General features: G+C 39.0%; 1 protein-coding gene, 1 non-coding gene and 1 pseudogene across 8 annotated transcripts in view; 2 read left to right on the top strand and 1 right to left on the bottom strand.

The window, feature by feature from the left end:
* Positions 1-27,737, bottom strand: part of PPP2R5E (protein phosphatase 2 regulatory subunit B'epsilon) — a 172,401-nt gene that overhangs the window by 84,528 nt on the left and 60,136 nt on the right. The window contains exon 1 of one of the 7 annotated variants that reach the window (XM_009211703.4): positions 6,348-6,481. The exons of the other annotated variants lie outside the window; for them this stretch is intronic. The gene's annotated coding sequence lies outside the window, so the exon portion shown is untranslated. Of the gene's footprint in view, positions 1-6,347; positions 6,482-27,737 lie in introns of those variants that run through there. 7 annotated transcript variants of the gene reach the window in all.
* LOC116276051 lies at positions 22,328-22,415 on the top strand (annotated as a pseudogene).
* Positions 24,137-24,278, top strand: LOC116276237. Its single transcript, XR_004185666.1, has one exon.

Below are 27,737 nucleotides of genomic sequence, written 5' to 3'. Positions count from 1 at the left end.
CGTTTAAAATAAATACATAAAAACGAAATAAGGCTGCTTATGAGCATGACTATATCTTTAACCAATGACTAAATCATGCACAGGACCATCACGGTTAATTACTAAAATTTTTTGAGATCGAAATCAGACCCCAGACCTGGCAACCAAATGGGAATACTGACGCTGCAAACGGGGCAAGAAAAACCTTTTGGTTTTTTTTTTGTTTTTTTGAGATGAAGTCTCGTTCTGTCACCCAGGCTGCAGTGCAGTGGTTGCTCACTGCAACCTCCGCCTCCAGGGTTCAAGCAATTCTCCTGTCTCAGCCTCCTGAGTAGCTGGGCTTACAGGCGCCCACCACCACACCCAGCTAATTTTTGTATTTTTAGTAGAGACAGGGTTTTGCCATGTTGGCCAGGCTGGTCTCGAACTCCTGACCTCAGGTGATCTGCCCACCTCGGCCTCCCAAAGTGTTAGGATTACAGGCGTGAGCTACCGCCCTGGCCAAGAAAAAGCTTATTAATGTAGCATTCATTACAGTTCAAAATCTTCAGGGAAATTTTAATTAATTCAATTCTTGATACAGTGACTTTAATAAAGTCTAAAAATCAGACTATTTACATGGAGAACTCCTTAACACTGCACATATAAATCATAAAAGCATCTATGAAATGTAGCCTTTCCTCCAAAAGTACATCATCATTTAAGCAATGACAATAACAATTAATATTTGTGGTCACTGCAATAGTACTCAAGAGATTCACATACTTAGCAGTTCAAAAAATTCAGGCAGTTAACACTTAGTCCTGCTTTTTAATGTTAGGCAGTTGAAATTTATTCTTTATTTGTGCAAATTGATATAATGTCATAGACAAATGTGAAGCAGGCTATCCACCTGTCCAGTGGAATAAGGATAATAACTCATATTTATTGAATATACTGGGTACATGTATTGGGCACTTTGTCTAAGCACTTATACATATTATATCTCCTTTAATCCCTTCAATGGCCTTCTGCAGTAGGTACTATTTCTAATTTAACAAATGAGTAAACCAAAACACAGATTCAGTGATTTGCCCATAGTTACACATTAATAAGCAGTGGAGACAGGATTCAAACCCAAGTGGACTGGCTCCAGAGCCTGGACCCTTCACCACTGTGCAATGCAACATTGAAACACAGTGAAAGACCAGAGTAACACCCTATTCCAGAACACAGCATGTGTGCAAAGAGAGAAGAGGAGGAAGAAAGCAGACAAAATTAACAAATGACTCCCCATTCATAAAGTATCATGCTAAACCCCTTCCCTATCTCCCCTCTAGCCCATGCCCCAAGGATTCACACATAGAGCAAAAGCTGTGATTTGTCCTTTATCATAGACTAAATTCTTTCTAAAATGACCTACCTTCATTAAATTAAAAAACTTACACAGTCAAGATGAACCAAAAGGGGGTTCTTAAAGAGGAATTTCCTTATGGTAACAATTTAGGAAAGTTTTGTACATGTTGAAGGATGACCAGTCCAAACAAGAGGTTCTTCCTGTAACGTCTGGGCCTCAGACTGTCCCACATAGCTAAGACTGCTCCAAACCTCCTCCGTCATCTACCTAGTCGCAGGGGAGTGTGAAAAGGTAGAATGTGAGAAGGCAGGACAGGCCAGAGATCAGAGAAGGAACAATCTCTGAGTAGTGCAGAAGGTTTCCACTATATAAGAAAAGTTTAGTGTCTATGTAAGCAGTCCCCGAAGTAGATCCAAATATTCTTTTTAAAGAAACAGTTATTAAAAGGATTGCTTAAGAAGCCATAAACAGAATCTCATAAAAAACAAAAAGATATCATAAAGGCAAGAATTCTGACCACAATACAGTAACACTAGATTTTAACAAGTCAAAGCCACCCACCTCCAAAATCCAAGTCACCTGGAAATCTAAAAACTTCAGAAGTCAAGATTGAAGAAAAAAACAAATTATAGTCATTAAGAAATAAATGTGAATTCGGAAAATTAAAGGTCATCTTAGAATCCCAAAGCAGACCAGGCAGTGGATGCTTCTGTCATCTATCTTCCAGTGAAAACCTCTGGCCAGCAGAGGCCATTCCTGCTCCCAGGAAAGGGATCCCACAGAAGCACAGCCATAAATAATGAGCAATCAATAAGCGATTATGTAATACTGTGAAGGTCACTGGCACAATGACTCCTCCATCCAAGGTTAGTATGTGTTCAAAAGAGAGAATAATTGATCCCATTATCACAGCTTGATAAGATCCCATAAGGTCAGATTCCACTGCTCTGGAAGAATTCTTAAAATTAAGTTGGTTTCCAGAATATGTTTCTCCACCAAGAAAAGAATGCAATGACCAGCTAAACTGTATTTCTCACTGCACTGTACTTCTCTTTACTTTTTAGCAGTAGCCATTCTCCCCGTATGTCTTTATATCACCGTCTCCCAGTATTCTCCTATCAATTTTCATCAATAAGCAGGAGAAAATGACTACTCCTACCTCCAAGGTGTTCATTACCTCTGAATAATTTTTAAATTTATGAGTGTTACATGTAATGGGAAAATGGACATAAAATTCAACATAAAGTGAGGATGCAATCTCAGATTAAGACAAAGATTCTCTTTGTATCTAAAGAAGTCAACAGGATCTACATACAGTTTAGCTCTTGCTGAGGGGCACTCCCCTCACCCTAATCATGATTTAAAGGGAGGGTTGTTTACAATTTGCAGAAGCAGCTCATTCTTCCCCACTAGTCCGCTTCCATCATTCCACCCTATCTAATGTTTGGGGCACAGAATCATGGATCCAATATCACCCCACATTTTCTTCAGGCCTAGCTCATTCAGCACTTTGCAAAGCAAAAAGTAACAAAGGTAGAAGAAATAAAATATGTGCCCAATCTCCTGGGTTTGATACTCTGGGACTCCAATCAACAAAAGTTGTTAAAAATCAGAACGTTAAATTCACATTTGCAAATATGCCAGCCAAGTAAATAAAGGAGGCCCACATCATTATATCTATTACCCATGATATCATAAAAATAAGGTAAATTGTTTTAAAAAAATAAGTTAATAAAGAAAATGTGGACTGGTAAATTATTTACACATAAACTACTGAAATGCATGTGGAAATGTGAGTGAACAAATATTTCTATAAAACGTTCATATGTTTGCATTGGAAGCTAAACTATAACATTACTTGAGCTAATGAACAATATTTATAATATTCAATGAATATCTATAAATTATATTTATATTTCCATTCAAAAGATCTAAAATAAAATTCGTCTAAATTAACAATACTTCTTACCTGAAAATGTCCTAAGGTATTAATTACTTGGCCCTTTTACTTCTATTTCTCCAACTTTCACAAAAAATAACAGGACCAGCACACAACAAGAATAGTAAGTATGGCCTCTAATCCCACAGAACTTTCTCTTAAGGTGTACAAATCCTCATCCGTGTATTCTCTGTCCTTCACGTGCAACTCTCCATAAACTTCAACAAAATCACTGAGAATTTTACTTGCATAAGACATATGAGTCTATATTTACAGAAAACTAACAGTGTCTCATAGTTCTAAGGAGATGCTTAATACTGAAACACTATCATAAATAAAACATTATGAAGTAGATTGAGCCATGATAGACTGAAGCTAGGTATACTAAGAAATGTGGTAAAATGCCTAATTGCCTGCCCATGTAGTCTGTCCAAATCATTGCCATCAATTTTACCTCTACCTTTTTGGAGCACGTATTTCAAGAAACCTAAAAATAATCCTATTTTATTAGTAGAATTAAGCTTCCATTATAGGAATTGCTTTTGACACCAGTAAATCACAGATATAACCAACAATATTTCCTCAAAACGAGGAGACAACTATAAGCCTTTAAAATGAATCAAATAATAAACTTAGACTTCATGTCCTGTGAACTGGAGCCAAATATAACATGTTGATTACACAGGATATTTCAATGCACATAAGCAAATAAGAAACTAACCCAGAACCAATCTGTTAACTAAAATAAGCATCAAACACTTGACCATTCCAAGTACTTTATTATTGTAAAAAGAAGTGAGTTCAAAGATGTTTGTTGTTGATGATCTGCTAAGCATTTGTATTTTATAAAAGTGACTCCGGTGATTTCAATATGTGGCTACGGTTAAAAAGCACTGTTTTTAAAGTAAGCACTCTAAAATCCTTCTTTCACTCCCTCCTCCTTTGAAATTCTTTCTCTCCATTATTTTAAGCTAGCAGTGAAAACTTTTAGTTTCCAAGCTAAGGAAGGTCCCTGGAAACATTTACAACAGTGAAAGCGTTCTTTCTTGGCCTTGGCTATACTAGGTGAATGTGGAGTTCGTAGCTTTTAGAAATCTTGCCAATCTGTCAGGAAGCTTGAAAAACACTTTGCTGATTATTAGCACACATATTTTTTAAAGGTTCAAAACATGTGTCATAGAGTGACTAGCACAGATAGAAGAGTGTCAAAAGGATGAAAGGATGAGATCAAGGTGTGGGTACTGACTGAAATTTCCAGGTAAAAAGAACAGAAACAATAATAATCATGAACACTTACTACTATAAAGCACTGTACTAAGCTCCTGACATGCATTATCCCTTTTAATCCTCAGAATATCTTAGGTGTGGCCACTATTAATATCCCAGTTTTTCAAATGAGAAAACTGATGCCCAGAAAGGCTAAGTCATTTGTCCAACATCACACACTAGGAAGGGCTGCAGCTAGTATCTGAACCCCAGTAGCTTACTGCTCCAGCAGTCTTACTGCAGGGGAGGGAAGGAACATCCCAATAACGATGATGATAATGGTGATGATCATACTAAATAACAGCAACTAACCCCCATTAGAGCTGTAGATACACTTCCATTGTTACGACTAGTTATTTAAGAGAAGTTGCAATATAAAAGTAAAAAATAAAAAAAAAAAATTGGTTAACTTTTCTATTAAATACAAATGTTCACATGTTTTAAAACTTGAAACAGTATAAAATCAGCCTTAAGCTAGTGAACAAGTATACACAGGTAAGTTTAAGTTTTAGATAATAACATATTAATTATTCTTCCCAAATTAGACAATCAACATGTATTTATTATTATTGTGTCATGAAGCTCTCTAGTTTCCCTTTCCCAAAAGCTAACAATATGCTCTCCAATTTATAAATAAAAACCAAAGGTCACCACCACTAGTACAGACTAGTATGGCTTCAAGCAGCAAAATTACATGATTCAGGGTTTTCATGTTATTTTGACACTATGATCTAATCAGAAGAAAAAGAAAATATGCTCACATGCACACATACACACATGCACACAGTGATAAATGACACCAAGTGATAAATGCACATAGTGATAAATGACACAGTGTTTCCAACGCTGCATGTTATCCGTCATGCTTTATCTTCTAATGCCAAGGTGGTTACTGAAACTTGTCAACACAGGAAACAATATTTTAAAACTGATCAACTCCTAATTAGAGGTTTAATTATTTTCCTGCCACCAAACTCACCACAGGACAGATGCCACCAAAGGTTCTGACAAAGTCAATGTCTTTATTATTAATTCATTTCCTAAGGGCTTATTTCCAGGGCAGTGATGCCAGGAGGAAAAGAACCGAGGCCTTTTGAATATGAGGAACTCCTGGAGCTTGCTGGACTTTACTAAAAAAGAGCTGCAAGAATTATACAGTATTCTACAGTATGCATGTCAGTGGTTCCCTCTTTTGAGGATGTTAGGTGCCAGTAAAATTACAAAAAAAAAAAAAAAAAAAAAGCATTTTGTCCATTTTTCTTCAGGTAAAGGCATTAAAAACATAGCCACTATTTATTTTCACTATAATTTCATAAAAATAAAGTTCCTTTATAATAACAAAAGAAGAGAAAGAACAATCATAGAATAAAAGACAATCCTTCCTTTAAAAAGGAGGGATGGTGCTAGGCACGTTGGCTCCCACACAAAATTCCAGCACTTTGGGAGGCCAAGGTGGGAGGATCATTTAAAAGCCAAGTGTTTGAGACTAGCCTAGGCAACGCAGCGCGATCCTGTCTCTACAAAATCAAAAAAAAAAAAAAAAATGCTGGGCTTGGTGGCATGTGTCTGTAGTCCCAGGTACTTGGGAGGCTGGGGTGGGAGGATCACTTGAGCCCAGGCTGCAGTGAGCCCTAAGTGTGCTACTGTACTCCACCCTAGACAATAGAGTGAGACTGTGTCTCAAAAAGATATAAATAAAAACAAAAAAGAGGGTGGGCAATCATCCCTCATACATAGACACACACATATACACATGCATGTGCACACATACACACATAGAGTTGTATATTCTCTCCCTTGACCTTCTTCTCTCTCCTTATTTTTCACCTTTCCCAGTACAGCCAACAACTTTTCCAAGGGCCTGTATTTGGGGATCTCTGAGCCATATTACTTCTTTGTTCCAACATTTTTCTAGAAACACAGAAAACAGAATTCTAGCTGTAATGACAGTACTGATTTCAACTGTATCTTTTTTTTTTTTTTTTTTGAGGCGGAGTCTTGCTCTGTCGCCCAGGCTGGAGTGCAGTGGCGGGATCTCAGCTCACTGCAAGCTCCGCCTCCCGGGTTCACGCCATTCTCCTGCCTCAGCCTCCCGAGTAGCTGAGACTACAGGCGCCCGCCACCTCGCCCGGCTAGCTTTTTGTATTTTTTAGTAGAGACGGGGTTTCACCGTGTTAGCCAGGATGGTCTCGATCTCCTGACCTCGTGATCCGCCCGTCTCGGCCTCCCAAAGTGCTGGGATTACAGGCTTGAGCCACCGCGCCCGGCCCTTTTTTTTTTTTTTTTTTAGACGGAATCTCACTCTGTTGCCCAGGCTGAAGTGCAGTGGCGCAATCTTGGCTCACTGCAAGCTCTGCCTCCTGGGTTCACGCCATTCTCCTGCCTCAGCCTCCTGAGTAGCTGGGACTACAGGCACCAGCCACCATGCCCAGGCAATTTTTTGTATTTTTGGTTGAGATGGAGTTTCACTGTGCTAACCAGGATGGTCTCGATCTCTTGACCTCGTGATCCGCCCGCCTTGGCCTCCCAAAGTGCTGGGATTACAGGTGTGAGCCACCACTCCGGGCCTTCAACTGTATTTAGATCATCATAAAAGCTGAGAGGATAAATCACACGTTCTGCAATTGTGAAGGAACAGCAGCCATGTGAGTCCTTAAAACTCTTAACACAAAATTCCCATGAAACTGCACATACCTCCATTCAAGCACTTGCTACATTATACTGCAACTTTTTTTTTAACTAGCACTACACCTGCCTTGCACATTTTAATAAACTGTTCGTAGCGGGCGTTTTAGAATATAGTAGGTACGTAATGTTAGTTGAGTAAGTAAATTCTACATATTGCATCTTATTTCCCCATGTTTTCATTTTTAAATTATAAGTTTATTCCTCTAGAAATCAAATTAGACTAAAGAATAAAGGAAAAGGCTTGATATAATGCATTTAATAAAATAAATTATTTCCCAGTATATTAATAATATCAAGTCATGAAATGCAAATTTTAAAACTAAGATGGTTTTATGGCCAGGCACGGTGGCTCATGCCTGTAATCCCAGCACTTTGAGAGGCCGAGGTGGGCAGATCACCTGAAGTTGGGAGTTCGAGACCAGCCTGACCAACATGAAAAAACCCCATCTCTACTAAAAATACAAAATTAGCCGGGTGTGGTGGCGCATGCCTGTAATCTCATCTACTCAGGAGGCTGAGGCAGGAGAATCGCTTGAACCCGGGAGGCGAAGGTTGCAGTGAGCCAAGATGGCGCCATTGCACTCCAGCCTGGACAACAAGAGCGAAACTCTGTCTCGGGGGAAAAAAAAAAACTAGACGGTTTTTTTGTTTTTTTTTTTTTTGAGTCAGAGTCTCTCCCTGTCACCCAGGCTAGAGGCAATGGCACCATCTCTGCTCACTGTAACCTCCACCTCCTGGGTTCAAGAGAGTCTCCTGCCTCAGTCTCCTGAGTAGCTGGGACTACAGGCGTGCACCATCACACCCGGCTAATTTTTTGTATCTTTTAGTAGAGACGGGGTTTAACCATGTTGGCCAGGATGATCTCAAACTCCTGGCCTCATGATCGCCCACTTCGGCCTCCCAAAGTGCTGGGATTACAGGCAAGATAGTTTTTAATGACCCAATATGTATGAATATAAGGAGTGAAACAAGCCAGCTTATCTGAAAGAACCTAACTAAAAAAAAAAAAAATGCACAGTTCCTCAGTTCCCTGAACTATGTTCCCCTATTAATATCCAGTAAGGTAATGTCTCATTTTTTTTAACAACTTATTTAAAACTCGGAATTGACTTTTTAAAATAAACAGAATGGTTTATATTCAAGGATAAGAGAAAAATAGGGAAAAAATTTCAAAATGAAGATGAGTACACAACATTAAGTAGTATAATTTGGAAATGCCCTCTATAGCAAAATAACCTGAAAAATTTGTCATTTATCATTTATAAATGAAAAATGGGAAGGTCTAGTGCAAAGGGCATGGGCTCCTCTCTTCATTCACTCACTCTATCATTCACTGATTCGCCAAATATTCGTTGAACACCCACCAACAGCCAGGGACTACTGTGATAATATAACGAAGAGGAGACAAAAGTCCTGAGCTTTACATTCTAGCAGGAAGAGGCAAATAATAGAAACTAAAAATAATAAACATGGTATAATGTGTATACTATGGGGAATGATAATGTGCAGGGCAAGGGGGACTAGGCACACTGGGGTTGAAGGGTACAACGTTAAACAGAGTGTTCACCTGGAAGATGACATTTGAGCAAATACTTGAAGGAAGTGGGGTAGTCAGCCGAGGCTGTCTGGGAAAGAGGGTCCAAGGCGGGAAATGGCAAGTGCAAGGTACTCTGGCAGGAAGAAGGCGCATGCTGGTGAATCGGACGATCAGCAAAGAAGTGAATGTGGCTGGAGCTGGAGTGGAAAGTGGGGAAGAAAAGGACAGAAGAAAGGACAAGCAGCTGCAGAAGATCATCCTGGGTCTTGTGAGACACAGTGAAGACTTTGGCCTGGAATCTGGTTCTGAATTAGAATCACACTTTTCCTGTTTAATGACAATGGACGAGCCACTTACTTCTCTGAGCATTAGTTTCCTTGCATGTAAAATTGCATGTAAATAACTTTGGCTGGGTGCAGTGGCTCACGCCTGTAATCCCAGCACTTTGGAAGGCCAAGGCAGGCAGATCACCCGAGGTCAGGAGTTCGAGACCAGCCTGGCCAACATGGTGAGACCCCATCTTTACTAAAAATATAAAAATTAGCCAGGCGTGGTGGCGTGTGCCTGTAGTCCCAACTACTTGGGAGGCTGAGGCAGGAGAATCACTCAAACCCGGGAGGCAGAGGTTACAGTGAGCTGAAATTGTGCCACCGCACTCCATCCTGGGTGACAGAGACTCTGCCTCAAAAAAAAAAAAGAAGAAGAAAATGTACTTCACAGGGTTGAGTAAAGATTAAACGAAAAATCACTTCTAGGGTGGAAAGTGCTTTCCACAAAAAAGTCATCATTCATTTGACAAATATTTATCAAGTATCTATAAATACTGTATGGAATCGATTTCCTATTTCATAACTTATTAAAACTATCTTCTGTGCAGAAATACTTATATTTGCTATTTCTGGCACATCTTCAAAATTATTTTTAAAAAATGTTTTAAATGTATTCTGAAGTGTTTCTAGAAACATTAAATTTTTAACCAGGCATGGTGGCTCACGCCTGTAATCCCAGCACTTTGGAAGGCTGAGGCAGAAGGATCACTTGAGTCAAAGAGTTCGAGACCAACCTGGGCAACATGGTAAAACTCCATCTCTACCAAAAAAACAAACAAACAAACAAAAAAACAACTAACAAAAGATTAGCCAGGCCTGCAGTCTCAGCTACTTAGGAGGCTGAGGTTGGAGGATGGCTTGAGCCCAGGAGGCAGAAGTTGCAGTGAGCCATGATCACACCACTGCACTACAGCCTAGGTGACACAATAAGACCCCGTTTCAAAAAAAAATTTTTTTAAAGAAACATTAATTTTTTGTTAAAATTTTATTCTAGTAATATCAAACTTGAATTAAACAAAGGCCGTCTATTTAGAACTCTGAAATAACCATAACTTGTCTTCTCTTCTGCACTTGTCTTTTAAGACAAGGAGCAAATCATAAAAGCATAATTTGATAAAAAGGAATTATGGAACAAACTTCCAGGATGTGCCTGAGAGTCAGCATCACTGAAGCCCAATTTTCAGTCAGGTTCAGAAGTATGAGAAACAAAAATCTTCAAGAAAAAAGATTATTTTTTATTTATGCCACGCTTATAAGGTAAGGAAATAAGTTAATGGAACTAAAGATTTTCAGCAAGCACATAACATTCAATTGACCTCCCCTCTTCCAAACCCGGCCAAAAAAAATGGCAATAAAAGAAGACACTATTTTCAAGCATTTCAAGGATAAAATGGCCTATCTACTTTCCATTTGTTTTGAAGATTAACGTCAACGCCAATTATTTCAGAATAAAATGAACCTGCAGCTATTTTAACAGTCCACTTATCTGTTAATTTATAATTTATAGTTGATCAAAGTCATCATGAAACTTAAAAAAAAGTTTTAAAAATAAAAAAAAAAAAACAAAAAACAACAACAGCAAGAGTTAATCCAATGTTGCAATGCCAGCTTAGAGATGCTATTTTTGAACCTCTGTTGGGAGTTTTAAAGTATGAGAGCTTAAGCTCCTGAGATTGACACAGGACTGAGTACAGTGGAATAGCTTCTAATCCCAAGAGTAATACAGAGTGTACATTTATAATTAAAGTCATAATCTCGGCAGTAAAATCCAGGGATGGCATGGAGTACACAGGCATGTAGTACACAGTCCCTAATTGTGAAGCTCTCCCATGCTTCATACAAAGGACACTACTTAATTATTATAGTTAAATACAAATGTAAGCCCACATAAAAGAGTTGAGGAAAACCAAAATTCAAATCTGAAATACCATGCCAAGAGACATGAAACCCATTTCAAAGCTTTATTTCCTAGTGTGTATAAAAGCAAAATTATTCAAGCATAAAACAATAAAGACGGAGAAACTTCCAAGTGTGTACTTATGCATGTATGTGTGTATACGGTTATGTACAGTTTTGAGTATATGACTCCAAAATAAAAACTTGGAGAATAGTAATGCAGAGAGTTTAAAAAGGACAGCAAACATGTCTGGGCAGCTTAACACTTTCGGAACAGAAAAGTATTTAAAAAGACTATTGGCCAGGTGCGATGGCTCACGCCTGTAATCCCAGCACTTTGAGAGGCCGAGGCGGGCAGATCACGAGGTTAGGAGATTGAGACCAACTTGGCTAACACAGTGAAGCCCCTTCTCTACTAAAACCACAAAAAATTAGCCGGGCATGGTGGTGGGCGCCTGTAGTCCCAGCTACTCCAGAAGCTGAGGCAGGAAAATGGCGTGAACCGGGAGGTGGAGTTTGCAGTGAGCCGAGATCGGGCCACTGCACTCCAGCCTGGGCAACAGAGCGAGGCTCCATCTCAACAAAAAGAAAAAACACTATTTACAACATGTTCCTTCTATGCTGCTGGTTTCCTGGCCACAAAACATCCATCTCCAAGGGTAAGACAGTCACTGAAACCTAAAGATATGCATGCCTACAGTGCAATTCTAAGCACAGTCTTTTTCTCAATCTTGATATAATTCAGCATTCTATGTCTAATATTGCAACCCAGAGTTTAGCTAAACGTGCCACGGGGTAGTACAAACATTTTCTCTTCAGATTATACTGAAAATTACTTTCCCTTTCAGAAAACATATTATATAACTCTATCTTCCACTCAAGGAGCCAGATCACATATGAGAAATAAGAGTTGGCCTTAATAAGTATAATAAAGTTAAAACTAAGCTCGGCAACTAGGTCCACTATCTCAAAAGTCTGTCAGTTATAATTCTGGAAACACATCACAGAAATGTTTAAGATGTCAAATGAATTCAATTTCTTTCAGCATAATTGGGAACTTGAAAGAAAAATGTAAGCCCATTCTGCATTCTTCCAGATGATTGAGGTTGTCCTTAGGGTCACACACACCCGGACTTTGAAATCGGGGGACCTGGGTTCCAATCAGGCTCCAGCTGGGCAATTTTGGGCAGTATAGTGTGACAGCTAAGACGATGGGCTACAGAGTTAGACTGCCTGGAGTCCAAGGTCAGCTTTGCCATTTCCTAGCTGGGAAAGCTTAGGTGAGTCTCTGGCCCTTAGTCTCCTCATCTATAAATGAGGGGATAATAACAGCATCTACCCCACAGACTTTACTTAAGCATTAAGTGAGTACATAAAAATAAAAACACATAGAAGAGTATCTGGGACACATTTGGTGGTCAGTAAACTTTAGCTGCTCAATTAATGTTGTTGTTAAAAAGCACCACTGGAGCTTTAGTATCTTTTACAAGATGAGCCTAGAAACAGTAGCTCTGTCACAGTGATAGCTCAAGTGTTTGAGACATAGAATGTTTATTGAATATTTTCCATATTCTAGGCATTGTGTAAAACACAATGCCAGGTTTTTGTGGTTTTTCAAAAATGAACAATATAAATTGTTGATACATATAGATCTCCCCTCCCTTTTTGGTATGTCTGGTTGTGTAAAGCATATTTGAAGAAAATAATATTGAGCTTGACCTACTAATACCCAGTGAAATAACTTCAAATAAAGTTGTAACTTGATTAGAGGAAAGGTAAGATGCTGACTCAATAGGTGAAATGAGTCAGCTGTCAGTACATGCATCGGCAACATGTCAAAATACTGAAGGGTGAAGAGAGTTAGCATTTGGATGGAAGAATGAATGACAAACAGAGCATTTGGGACAGAGAAGCAAGAATTTATGAAGACTGCAACAATCTGGATGAGCACTGCCAAAATAAGGACACACTTGGGTCTCACACATCAAGGCTTCCTCTTATATAATCAGGTTTATGCTAAGTGTGCAAAGGAAATAAGCAAGCAATGTTTGACAGCTTTGTCCTTGGAGTCAACATTTTAAATTAGTATCATACTCACAAATATTAATACTTATACATACTAAAAGTAATAATAGTAACTTAACACTTAGAGTTCTTTACAACATATTCAAAATAAACAGTATTAACCCCCCACTAAAATAACATAAAATACTAAACCACTTCAAAGTATTTATAAACCTTTCTTTTCCCCACACACTCTGTTATTTAGAGATCTAAGGTCTTAACTAAAATTTTGCAAACTTTTAATTGCCTCCTAGAAGGGTTCAGACTAAGTCTGGAAGGGATATGATAGGTGATTTCAACCTTCCCACAACACGAATTTGTTTAGAATCTACCATGTTTAACCCAATCATTCATTCACTCATTCCACAAATATTTACAGAAGACTTTTTACATTCCATGCACTAGTCTAGGCTATAAATATACATTATGAAGCAAAACCAAACTTCATGTTCTTAGCCTTCATGAAGCTTACAGACCAAATGGAGAGAAACCCTAATTAAATGACCATATAGATAAATATAAAAGTTAAAACATTTTACATTACAAAAAAAGGTACAAGAAGATATTATAAGAGCATATATTGTAAAGAATGAAAACAAATGGATCTACTCTCAAAAAAAGCACAGTCCAGGTGGAAGCAAGATTTGCACATATTAATAACAGCAAAAAATACAATTAAAGTATCTAAATCTCATGGACCAAGTTGAAAGACAGAAAAGAATAAAGCACCTGACAAGGAAATGGACCTCCAGCTTAGGTCCTTCATTATGTCCTCTCATTAAAATCTTACAAAAATCCTGCCTAATACATGTTAATATTCCCATTTTACCTATAAGAGAACCGAGGCTGGATTATATTCAGTTTTATTATTCTGGGTCAATGGCTAACATGTAGAAACAACTTCACTACAAAGAACCAGAAGGAATAATTTTACACCAAAATGAAATACTTCCGCTCCACTTATTTGGACAGACAAATGTGGCAGTAGGATTATAAAGAATAAACAATGATTTTTGTCCTCTTCATCTCCTACCTCCCCACCACCCCTACTTTTTTTGAGACAAGGTCTCACTCTGTCACCCACGCCAGAGTGCAGTGGCACAGTCACAGCACACTGTAGCCTCAACCTCACTGGCTGAAGCAATCCTCCCACTTCAGCCTCCCAAGTGGCTGGGACTACAGGCATGCACCACCACACCTAGCTAATTTTTGTAGTTTTTGTAAACATAGTGTTTCACTATGTTACCCACAGTGGTCTTGAACTGCTGGGCTCAAGGGATCCTGCCGCCTGGACCTCCCAAAGTGCTGGGATTACAAGCGTGAGCCCCTGCGTCCGGCCTCCTACCTCCCTACTTATAGCCCACTTCCAACTCCCAAGGCACACAGTATTCCACAATCACACTCTGCACTCACAACTTTTCCATACTTTAAAAAAAAAAAAAAACCTGACTTGCCCTCTGATAATGTGGTGGTTGATTATCCTGTCTGCTAAAGGGTTAAGGGATTATCTCTAGGAAGAACATATTTATATTATTAAAAAACACTTCATAGTAACAATAACAAAATGGCTTCATCCAATTGCATAATTTTAATAGGAATTTCCAGCATAAAACAAGCAAATTATCTGAAGACTCTACTGACATCTAATCTACTTTCACAGGCTCATAAAGCAAGCCTTTATCAACAGATTTAAAAAAAAAAAAAAAAAAAAAGTGGCTGAGCACAATGGCTCACACCTATAATCCCAGCACTTTGAGAGGCTGAGGTGGGAAGATCAACACAGAAAGACCCCTGTCTCTACAAAAAAAAAAAAAATTAAAGCATCCTAATAAAAAGAGAAAATGTCTAATTCTGAAATTTTGACAATTCACATCGCTTGCTTGTACCATTAATGCACCCTGATATTACAAAAGTGACCAAGCAATAGCTTCTGAGCCATTTCTTACACCACCCTGAAGTCCAAAGACAAGCATAGCATGCAGATGACAACACTTCTTTGAAAAAAACCAAGTGGGGCAAGTTCAAGAGAGACCACTCTGAATGACATTCATCTAGATTCCAGAAACTCTCATATTACATAAATCTGCAAAAACACGCACCAGGCTCTCTTTGGGAATGGAGAGTACACATAAAAATGTGTATGTTTCAAATTTCTGATAAAACCAGATGTCTTATGTCTAGATTGTTCATAGACCCAGATGGGCCAGAAGAACCTCATTCATACAACTCTAACAATTTTTCAGAATCTATCCTCTATTGAAAATACCATGATCTCCTACAGACAGTATACTCTTTTAGGATCTTGACTATAAACAATGTCAAAATATACTTGTTAATTAATGAATGAATAATCCAAAATAAACAAGAGTCACTGAAGACAGGTCAAGTATTAGAAAAAGATAACACATTCTAAAGAGCCATTTCCTGTTTCACAATAAATGGTTCTTTCTGAAAATCTTGAATGAGTCATCTTTTCCCAGTCATATCATGTATACATAATAGTAAAAACTTAGTAAGCACTTACTCTGTGGCAGCCACTGTTCTAAGGAGTTTACATGTATTAACTCCTTTAACCTTCTCTACAACGCTGTGAGGTAGGTATTACCAACCTTATTTTTACATATAAAAAATTGACCCAAAGATATTTAGTAACTTGCCCACCATCACACAGCTGGAAAGCGGGCCCTGCTGAGCTTCAGACCTCCACAACCTGGTACCTGTACACTATCCCACCTCTGCTAAAGACTAATGAGAGCTGGCTTCTCACTACTGATCATTTTTGTTTTCATCTAACACCTACAACACACACTGGAGGACCATCTGGAAGGGTTAATCTTCCTAACAGACTCCTTAACATAGATTGAGGCAGACAAGCATTCTGTCATCTATCTCCTCTTTGCACCAAGCAAAATGCAACTACCAAGGGTTAGAAAGATTCTCCAGTTGGCCTGTTATTTCTGTTAATATTTAAAAGCCCTCTCAGGCTGGGCACAGTGGCTCGTGCCTGTCATCCCAGCATTGTGGGAGGCCAAGGAAGGTGGATCACCTGAGGTCAGATGTTCGAGACCAACCTGGCCAACATGGTGAAACCCCATCTCTACTAAAACTACAAAAATCAGTCAGGCATGGTGACGGGCACCTGTAATCCCAGCTACTCGGGAGGCTGAGGCAGGAGAATTGGTTGAATCCAGGAGGCGGACGTTGCAGTGAGCTGAGATCACACCATTGCACTCCAGCCTGGGCGACAAGAGTGAATCTCCGTCTCAAAAAATAAAATAAAATAAAGAACCCCTTCACATTAGTGTTAAGTCTCTCAAAAGATGATTCGAAGCCTTCTCTAACCTTCCAGCCTTCTCCTTTGCACTAAAGCTGGCTTACTTTAAGACTTCAGCCTTCTTTGTTTGGATTTCATTTACTGTTCAGGAAAATGTAATGACACAGAGGTTTGGTCGTTTCATTTTGTTCTGAACACCTGACATTTGTTGAACTCGCATACGATTTGGAGTCTAACTGAGAGTTCAAACCTGTATTATCACCAGCACAGCCTAAGGTCAAGAAGAAAGTCAGTTAGGTTGAACTGCTTTCAGCTAGTGATGGGACCAAAAAGAAGCATGAATAAAACAAGGAATAAACAAAGGAAAGGTAGAAGATATTTTAGGTAAGAACAGCATGGAGGTGAGAGTGAGCACATTACGGAAGAAATTATAAGAGACGCATGTCTAGGGCATAGAAGACAGGTGACTAGAAAGAGTGGGAAACGAGAGGGAGGAATGAAGACATACCTGGCCAGCAAGGACTTTACAAACTGCAGGGTAACCTGGGTTTCATGTGGCTGACCACATAGAAATGTTGGACAGGAGCAAACATAATGAGAAGGGTTTGGGGGAGGGGGTTGATGGGAGGCAATCAAATTAGCCAAAAACAATGTCATCGAACCAAGCATGAAGAGTTATGAGGGCTTATACGAAGCTGATGGCCGTGGAAGAAGAGAAAAAAAAGAAGACTGAGATACCAGAAGGTAAGAAACAAAGGGATTTTTAAAATTACATTAGATATAACACAAAAGAAAGACAGTCAAAGATTACTAATGTTTCCAGGTTGGGAGAATGATGATACTGTCGGTAAAAATGAAATAATCAGAGAAGTTAGTCAAGGAAGTTCATGAACTGTAGTGGCAACAATGGAATGTGAGGTAACTCCAAAGGAGAAAAAGACTGGAAATAGAACTGGAAACAAGGGGCTAAATTAAACGGTAGAGATTCCAGAGTTTTCCCATAAAGGTGTAAGTTGAAATCAAAGGAACAAATAGCTCAATGACTGAGTAAGTGGAAAACTAAGAATAGAAGATTAAAAATGGAACCATGGGGCAGCTAGAGACAAGATAAAACTCAACAATGAGGCAGAAAACTCAGCATAGAAAGAGACAGAGAACCAAGATGAAGTGCCTGCAAAAATGAAGTAAAGCTCTGAGACATTTTCCAGTGCTAACAGTGTACTAAAGATATACAAGAGTAAAACCTTCTGTAATTTTAAAGAAATGCCTCTAAATGCTAATGAAACAACCAAAACAGCTCTCTAGGAAGTCTGAGAAATGTCTGATGCAATCAGACTCAAGAGGCTGGGACAGGGCTAATTGTAATTTGGTTTTGGTGTGGATTTTATTAAATGAAAAAGAGTAACAGGAAAGGGGGATGAGATGGAGAGAGAAAATCAAGTCTGTTAAAGTTTTTAGAAACTTGGGAGTTTTAAACCACATGCATTTGACTTTAACATTAAATTCTAATTAGTGATTTCAGAAAAACTGCAATAGAAAAGCCAAGGTGAAAAGAAAATAGTGAAAGGTAAAGAGAAGGAACCTGGATTTAATTCCAGATTCAGTAAAGAATCATGATAGTACTAAAGTTGGAGTACGCATATGGTTTGTATTATTAAAACCTGAGGGAGAAATATGAATATGCTTTGTGTTGTTAAAAAGATCACTCTGGTCACTATGAGTTGAATGAATGGAAAAGAGGCAAGATAAGAAACAGGGACACCAGTTAGGAGACTACAGCTACACAGGAGGCAACTGTTATAGAATCATGATAAGGACTGGAGACAAAGTGGACAAATTAGAGATAATTTACTGTAGAAAGAATTGGTAGAAATCAATTGTGCTTGCTGATAGAAACTACTCTGGGGGGAGAGTACACAGGTGAAAAGTGACTAAGACAGAGAGGGGTCAAAGGTGACTCTTGGCACTTGCCCCACTTCTCCATGTTCAGTGGGTGGGAGCCGGGTTGTCTGGTTTGAGCACCTGGGTGAACAGCGGAGTCAGCAGGTAAAAGAGGGAAGAAATAGTTTGGTAGGGGAAATCAAGTGTTTCACTGACAAGTGTTACATTAGAGATGTTTATAAGACATATACATGGAGATGTATTGTATATACAAGACAAAAGTCTGAAAAGGGTGAGGTGGGGATAGAAACGTGGGCACCTCAGCTGGGCGTGGTGGCATGCTCCTGTTACTTGGGAGACTGAGATGGGAGGATGGCTTTAACCCAGGGAGGTTGAGGCTGCAGTGAACCACAACTGCACCACTGCACTCCAGCCTGGGCAAGACAGTGAGACCCCATCTCAAAAAAAAAATAAAATAAAATAAGAAAAGCAAAAGAAATGTCATATTTGGGAGGAAAAAAAGTAAGAAAAGAAATGGGGGCACCAACCATATATAAATGGTAATATATAAGTGGTCTTAAAGCCAATAGGACGGATGAACTCACCTATGGCAAGGGTGCAGAAAGTGAAGCAGAAGGAGCTCTGAACAAACCCAACACTTACAAGTTGAGTAGAGGAGGAAGAGCCAGCTAAAAGAATGAGAAGAAACAGCCAGAGGCAAAAGGAAAACCTGAGCAGGGTCACAGAAGCCAAAGAAGAGCATGTTTCCACAAGGAAAATTTCCACAAAATTGGACAAGTGTCCAATGTTGCTGAGAGACATGAGACATGGAGGTGGCCCTGACAACAGTAATATAAGTGAATGATCAACAGTAATTTAAGCGATGATCAAGGCAGATCAACCCACACCTCACCCTCCCTGCCCTATCAACATAGCTTATCACTTCTTTGCTTCTTTTTCTTGGGTCTTTCAGCATCTATTCCTGCCTTCGACAACTCTTTCTCAAATTCAAACTTCCCTAGAGAAAGGTTCTGCTGGAACACCACTTCACTCTCATCTCTGTTGGGTAGAAGCTCTGGGCCACATTATGCCTTGCCTATAGATTGGATGGTCTTGGATCACGAAGCCACCCAATCCGGTCACGTGAAACCAGAACACACGTACCACATGACACCCAGTAGAAGGGGGTGTTCTGGATATAAAGGGGCAGTCTAAGTCCTGGCCTGTTTCCAACACACTTTACAAATACTTAAATCAAAGACCAATGAACAATTTTAGTGAGGAAAGTCTAAGGAATCTTATAAATTCTAGGCAGTTTACCTTTTCTTAACTTGGGATGGGTATCCATATATTTTTATCAATATATGACTGTTTTTTATATCTTACAATTAGTTTACAAAAATTATTTATAATCTCTCATTTAGATAATACATCGAAGACTGACAATTTTTAGAGGAAAAACTACAAAGGTAAAGAAAAACTGTTTATAGGGATGAAGTCACAACATTTAACACAATGATTTAAAGAAAAAAGCTGCCTAGAAGTGGCTTTTAAAACTTTTATGATAAAATGTTTTAAAAATGTAAGAAAAGATAGTTTTTTTTAATAGCATGCATTCATTCCCTATTAAAAAGAAGGAAAAAGTTTCCATCCAAAAATATTCAGGCCCTATAATTTTAACCCACAGGAAAGCCAAGCTAAAATGAAAAAACATTCAAAGGGAAGTTTACAGTGGAAACTCTGACAAATGCTTAACTACAGTGTCATGAACAGCACTGCTATTGTATGCATGTCTATATATTCAAACTTGAATACACACATTCTTCATTTCAATTAATGGCCATAAAAATAGAGGATTATGATACTCAAATCTTATATATGTCATTGATAAACCTAAACAACAACAAAAAAAGTAAAAGCATTAACACAAGCTGGAGTCAGAATATTCCACAAACGATGCCCTCACATTTGAAAGTAGGAAGAATGCTAACTTAAACCTGTATAATGCTCAAGGTTTTCAAGCATTCTCAAAATGTATTATTTCTTCTTTTTTCCCGCCTTTTGCTTTTTGTTGTTGTTGTTCTCGTGGAAGGCACAACACTGGATCAAAATGAGTTATTTCATGTAATGACCCTACCAACCCAGTGAGCTAGACTGGCTAGGTTTGATACTTACTTTGCAACTGAAAAACCCAAATTCACCAAAGATAAAGGATTTGCTCAAAATTACATATATTTCAGTAACAGAGACCATATTCAAGTACATATCCTATAGGCTACAAAAAGACCACTCCTCCTTCCACTAAAGTTTATATTATTAACAACATATCCTTTAATAAGGAGACTTCAAATCCCTGCTGAATCAGTTCAAATATCACATACCATACTCTGACTTCTAAATCAGACTCTACTATCCACCCAAGTAATAGTTATATTAATCAATCAATGGTTAGCAGTTCTTAGGCATTCAATGCCCTACTATGTAGGTGTATTACCAGCACACAGAACTCATACTACTGGTGGTCACTGTTCTTCTATCCTTAGAATTTTAAGAGCCTTTAGATCCATTAACAATTAGTAATCATAAAATAATCTATAAATTACTTATTCATGACATTCACAGCTAAGTCTGTTTGCGGCAGTGGCTCAGCCTGTAATCCCAGCACTTTGGGAGGCAGTGAGGTGGATCCGCGAGGTCAGAGTGAGACCATCCCTGGCTAACATGGTGAAACCCTCTCTACTAAAAATAAAAACCAGCGGAGGCGTGAGTGGCTGAGGCGCCTGTAGTCCCAGCACTTTCAGGCTGAAGGGAGAATCGTGAACAGGAGGTGGAGCTTGCAGTGAGCGAGATCAGCCTGCACTCAGCCTGAAATGACAGAAACAGACTCCGTCTCAAAAAAAAAGATCATATATTTAACACAAACAACTGAATAAGAAGTTGCTTTATTATACCTGACTAGTGTCCACTAACAGCTGAAAACTAAGAACAAGATGAATCACTTAGACTGTAAAGTAGTACAGTCTGTTTTATGACTTTACTAAACACGAAATATGAATCCAATACATCTCCATTTCTAAACGGTGATTTACAAGGACCAAATCTCCACACCTCCCATTTAATTCATGGGCTGTTCTCGGGAGTATGCTTATAAAGGCCACAATACCTACTAAATATTTGGATTGGCCGGGCGCGGTGGCTCAAGCCTGTAATCCCAGCACTTTGGGAGGCCGAGATGGGCGGATCACGAGGTCAGGAGATCGAGACCATCCTGGCTAACATGGTGAAACCCCGTCTCTACTAAGAAATACAAAAAATAGCCGGGCGAGGTGGCAGCGCCTGTAGTCCCAGCTACTCGGGAGGCTGAGGCCGGAGAATGGCGTGAACCCGGGAGGCGGAGCTTGTAGTGAGCTGAGATCCGGCCACTGCACTCTGGCCTGGGCGACAGCGTGAGACTCCGTCTCAAAAAAAAAAAAAAATATTTGGATTACAGCCATGGAGTATCAGCATCTGCACCATTTCATAAAAAAGAAACCCATTATCATTAAAAAATCAAGACAGCATATAATACTACTACTACACCTACTACACATCTGCCTCAGCCAAACACAATAGACCATCTAAAAGCAAATGTGCAAAATGGTAATATTAAATAATATAAATAACCACCATTTATTGAGTACTCAATACATTCCAGGAACTGCCAACCTGCTTTAATGATAACAACAAAAATTGCAGCTAACATTTACTGAGCCTTGATAATGAGCCAGGTAATGTTCTATGTGGTTTACAGAAATTATTTCACAACATCACACATTACAAATGGAGAATCCAAGATACATAGAGACTAAGTATTTCACCCAAGGTCATATTGGCAATTAAAAGAGGGGAGGGAAGGAGAGGAAAAAAGCAGTAATGGAGAAAGGAGATGGGAAGGAGAGGGGAAGAGGAAATAAGAAAAAAAAGGGAAAAATAAATTAGATCCATTACCTATAAAACTTAATTGCCAAATAAATGCAAATATTAATTTTAAGAAAGGTTCTTAAACCTTTTCAAAGAAAAGTGTAAGGCAGCCATAACGTTAAGGGTCTCTTATCTATACAATACAGAATCCTACTGAAAAAGCTCTTAATAAAAACATACACTGAAGCAGCACATATACTAAAATTGGAATGATACAGAGAGGATTAGCATGGCCCCTTTTAAGAGAAAAAAATTTAAATATATATATATATATAAAAAATATTTAAATGTATACTGAAACTACAAATCCAAAAATCCATGAAAGAAACAATGAAATCCAACTGACATTGCTCTTACGCAAAACATGGACAAACAATTCAGCTTGGAGATCCTTCAAATATTCACTTGAGGTTGCTTTCCCACTTCAAATGGGGAAATAAAAATGACACAGCTTAGCTTCAGTTAATACTTGGTTACCTGCTGAAACTACATATAAGGAAACCAAAGAAGGGCAAATTGAATAAAGGTTTTTATGATGTGGATATCTATCCTGTAGAACTGAAAACAGACTATTTTCAGATGACTTGGGACACATCGAATGACAACTTGTGGTCCTCTACAACCTAACATCTGGCCTCTTTTTGAGAATGATGAAACTGAAACCCAGAGGTCTCATTGAAACTTTTAGTTTCACAATTATTGAGGATCTCAAAGAACTTTTTAAAAATATGGATTATAGGGCCGGGCGCGGTGGCTCAAGCCTGTAATCCCAGCACTTTGGGAGGCCGAGACGGGCGGATCACGAGGTCAGGAGATCGAGACCATCCTGGCTAACACGGTGAAACCCCGTCTCTACTAAAAAATACAAAAAAACTAGCCGGGCGAGGTGGCGGGCGCCTGTAGTCCCAGCTACTCGGGAGGCTGAGGCAGGAGAATGGCGTGAACCCGGGAGGCGGAGCTTGCAGTGAGCTGAGATCTGGCCACTGCACTCCAGCCTGGGTGACAGAGCAAGACTCCGTCTCAAAAAAAAAAAAAAAAAAAAATATGGATTATATCTACCAACATTTACCACTTTAAAATTAAAAATGGGAAAAATTTTAATATGTATTAATTCATTTCAATACAATTGTAAATTTTTTTTAAACTACATTTTCCTCAAAAAAATGAGTGAGAAAAGTGGCACCAGGTTACACTTTTATACATCTCTTTAATGTCTGGCTTAATATAAAGCAACTGGATTCCCAAAACCCACTTTTGCTTCAATTTCTTGCAACGGTAATGTAGATTCTGGAAAACACAGTATATTCATGAGAGAGGGAAAAACATATCATGTCTTAGTATTACTATAAAATTTGTTTTGACCTCACAGACCCCTGAAAAGGTCTCAGGAACCTCTGGGGATCCCCAAAGCATGCTTTGAGAACCACTGATCTAGGATATGAAGTACATACTGAGAAACCATGAGAACCTGGCTCCAATGCTGACTTACCCTGAGAGGAGATTAAGTCACTTAACTTCTCTAGATGCCAATCTCCTTCCCAATAAAGAAAAAATTGGCCAGGTACAGTGGCTCATGCCTGTAATCTCAGCATTTTGGGAGCCTGAGGCAGGCAGATCACTTGAGGCCAGGAGTTCAAAAGCAGCCTGGCCAATATAGAGAAACCCCATCTTGTACTAAAAATACAAAAACAAAATTAGCCAGGTATGGTGGTCCACGCCTGTAGTCCCAGCTACTTGAGAGTCTGAGGCATGAGAAATGCTTGAATCCAGGAGAAGGAGGTTGCAGTGAGCTGAGATCATGCCACTGCACTAAACCATGGGTGACAGAGTGAGAGACTGTTTCAAAAAAAAAAGAAAGAAAAAAATCATTAAGAACAATACCTATCTCCAGTCTGTTATTTCCAGGTTTCATAATAAAGATGAAAACACACAGAGATACACTCTGAGGTCTTTGGAAGATTAACTTCTATATAAAGCCAACTTCCAGGGCCTCTCTCCCATGGTGCTGTGGGTTGGGGAGGGAGGGTGCTTTTCTCCTCAGCGAAGACTGGAGGCCGATATCAGCCCTCAAGGATCATCCTCAGAACTGCCATGAGCTGGGCAGCCTTGTTTTCCTACCTCACACATTTATAGTAAAAATAAATAAATAAATAAAGCCAACTTCTCAGGTACCATTCAGGTGAAAGCTTCACCTGCCTGTCCCCAAACATTCTAGTTCCGTTCACTTGGCCCTTGCTAAATGAACTGATTTGTTTGTCCACACTTAGAATAGACACTGAACAAAACATAACTTAACTCTTCAGGGTTAAGAAGTGGCTGCCTGTTTAATTCAGTCTATATAGCACCTAACACCATACTGACAACAAACTAAAATTCTTTTCAACAAATCTTAACTGAAAAGGATATCTCTGAGAATGGGAGAACCTAAAAAAAAATTCTCCCTGAGCCATCAAGTTGAGTCCCAGTTAGTGAAATGAAACTGATGGAGAGGGAAGAACCAATATATGCAATAAAAGATTAGGTTAAACCATATGCAAGTGCCAATTTTATACATCAAGATGGTCAAATATTGGAAATTTCATCTAGTTCAACCTAAAAGAATGCCTTATTTTGTTAACACTCAGACTAATGGTGTTAGTGCCGCCAAAGGTCACTACTCAAATTTGAATGCATACATGGTGAAACTATCCACAAAGAATTTTTGCTTTGTTTTTCCTTTTTGTAACATAAATATTAAAATATACTCAAAAGTAGAAAGGACAGTATAATAAACCTTCACATACTCTCCACCCAGGATCAACAATTACCAACCTTTTACCAATCTTACTCCACAGATAATTTTAAGGAAATCCATTTCCACAGTCTCAATGTTCTTCTTCTTAAGAGTTGGGGTCTCGGCCAGGTGCAGTGGTTCATGGTGCAGTGGTTCATGCCTGTGTAATCCCAGCACTTTGGGAGGCCAAGGAGGGTGGATCATGGGAGATCAGGAGTTCGGAACCAGCCTGGCTAACGTGGTGAAACCCCATCTCTACTAAACTACAAAAATTAGCCAGGTGTGTTGGTATGCCTATAATCCCAGCTACTCGGGAGGCGGAGGTGGGAAAATTGCTTGAATCTGGGAGGCAGAGGCTGCAGTGAGCCGAGATCATGCCACTGCACTCCAGCCTAGGCAACAGAGCGAGATCCAGTCTCAAAAAAAAACAGGTGGGGTCTCACTCTGTTACCCAGGCTGAAGTGCAGTACAGTGATCATAGTTCAATGCAGCCTCGAACTCCTGAGCTCAAGGGATCCTCCCACCTCAACCTCCCAAGAAGCTGGGACTACAGGCACAAGCCACCACGCCGTGCTTTTTTTTTTATTTTTGGCAGACACAGGGTCTCATTTTCTTGCACAGGCTGGTCTCAAACTCCTAGCCTCAAGCGATCCTCCTTTCTCAGTCTCTCAAAGTGCTGGGATTACAGGCATAAGCCACTGTGCCTGGCCAAAGACTCCATTTTTTTATGTATTCCATCCTAAAACTACCAGCCTGAAATCTTGTCTGTGATGGCACTGCAAATTCTCCTTTTTCAGCTTCACTTTCAAAATCTTCCTTCTCTCACATTAAAAAGAGAAACACACCTGCTCACTGGTCCCAAACCTTAGCACAGCTCACTTCCATTCTCTGTCACCAAACAAAGGGTCAGTTTGAGTGTTAAGAAAATAAAAACTGGAAAACAAATTCTTTTGCAAATCTAGTAGTTTATCTGCTTTCAACAATACTGAAGGACGATCTAACCAGTTGTTACCAAAAATAATTTTTGGTGATAGATTGATTTTTGACACAAAACTCAGAAATAGTTCAAAGGATTGAGTGATGCTGCAATAACAGAACACTTCCCATTCCTATCTCTTACTTATATAATTAGGATTTGTCAGTGCTTTATCACGATAAAAAAAAGAAGAGTATGAAATAGAATTGGCCGGGTGTGGTGGCTCACACCTGTAATCCCAGCACTTTGAGAGGCTGAGGCAGATGAATCACCTGAGGTCAAGAGTTCGAGACCAGCTGGCCAACATGCTGTAACACCACCTCTACTTAAAATTTAAAAATTAGCTGGGTGTGGTAGTGGATACCTGTAATCTCAGCTTGAGACAGGGGAATTGCTTGAACCCAGGGAGCGGAAGTTGCAGTGAGCTGAGATCATGCCACTGCACTCCAGCCTGGGCAACAGAGGAAGACACATCTCAAAAAAAAAAAAAAGAAATTGATGCTAAATCCCCATTCTGGCAATAATCAATATTCACCCATGTATGAAGAGCTCATTTCTTTAATTTAAAAAAAAAAAAAAGCCACAGTCCTATGCATTTCATCAAGATACATTTCCAATAACTATTTAATATTTTTAACAATCATTTATCAAAACATAATACCTTTATATTAGTTTGAATTATGTGATAATGGCAATGGCAAATTCTGTTTACTTCTGAATTCAATTAACATTTAGAGCCTCATGGTCACAAGCCATTTTAACTTTTTTTATTTTAAAATGATATATTTTTAAAGTATGAGAAGTATGAGAGGGTTAACAGTTAATAAGACTTTCCAGTCTACAAATACTTTTTTTCTGACAAAATTCTGGAGTACAATGGAAATACAACTTCAATAAGCAAACAGTTAAAGAATTCATTCAATTTTTTTGAAGATGATGGTAGGAAACAAATTGCTGTCCACAAGTATCATTAAATACATAAATAAAAGTAATGAAACAGTTTAATTATTAAATGTCAACATTTTAAAATATCCTAGAAATTACATGCTATGCAACTATGTAAACATGTAGAAAAAAAAACTTTTCAGAATCAATACAAAAAATACATTGTTTTACAAAATTCTTTCAAGCCTATATGAGCAAAAAGGTTTGAAAACTGGTGGCATGGAGGCCAAGCACTGTGACTCATGGCTGTAATCCCAGCACTTTGGGAGGCTGAGGTGGGCAGATCACCTGAGGTCAGGAGTTCAAGCCTGGCCAACATGGTGAAACCCCGTCTCTACTAAAAATACAAAATTAGTCAGGCATGGTGGCGCATGCCTGTAATCTCAGCTACTCAGGAGGTTGAGGCACAAGAATTGCTTGAACCCAGGAGGCGGAGGTTGCAGTGAGCCGAGATCGCGCCACTGCATTCCAGACTGGGTGACAGAGCAAGACTCAATCTCGGAAAAAAAAAAAACAACAACAACAACAAACTGTTGCCATGGGTCATGAGTGATTTTAGCCTCTATTTAGATGGTATTCTGAAAACACGACCTTTGGGGAAATATTTATTTATTTAGTTGTTGGGTTTTGGTTTACACAATAAAGGGGGGTAATACGAGAAGGCATGAAACACATCTGGCTGACTGGGACATCTGAAACTAATAAATAGAGTAAACCAGACTGTTAACAAAACATTTTATCTGAATGCATAAAAATCTTAAAAAGTGTTTAATTATATTTACTTTTAAGTACCAAAACAGGGCATAGCGAGACACCCGCTAGAAAATCTAACAGAATAAACTGTTCATCATCAGTTTAATTTACCCAGTGCCTACTGCGAGCTGGGCCCTCGAC

The sequence above is a fragment of the Papio anubis genome, chromosome 7 (assembly GCF_008728515.1).
Source record: "Papio anubis isolate 15944 chromosome 7, Panubis1.0, whole genome shotgun sequence".
Taxonomy (NCBI): domain Eukaryota; kingdom Metazoa; phylum Chordata; class Mammalia; order Primates; family Cercopithecidae; genus Papio; species Papio anubis.
This window is presented reverse-complemented; position numbering and strand designations above follow the sequence as displayed.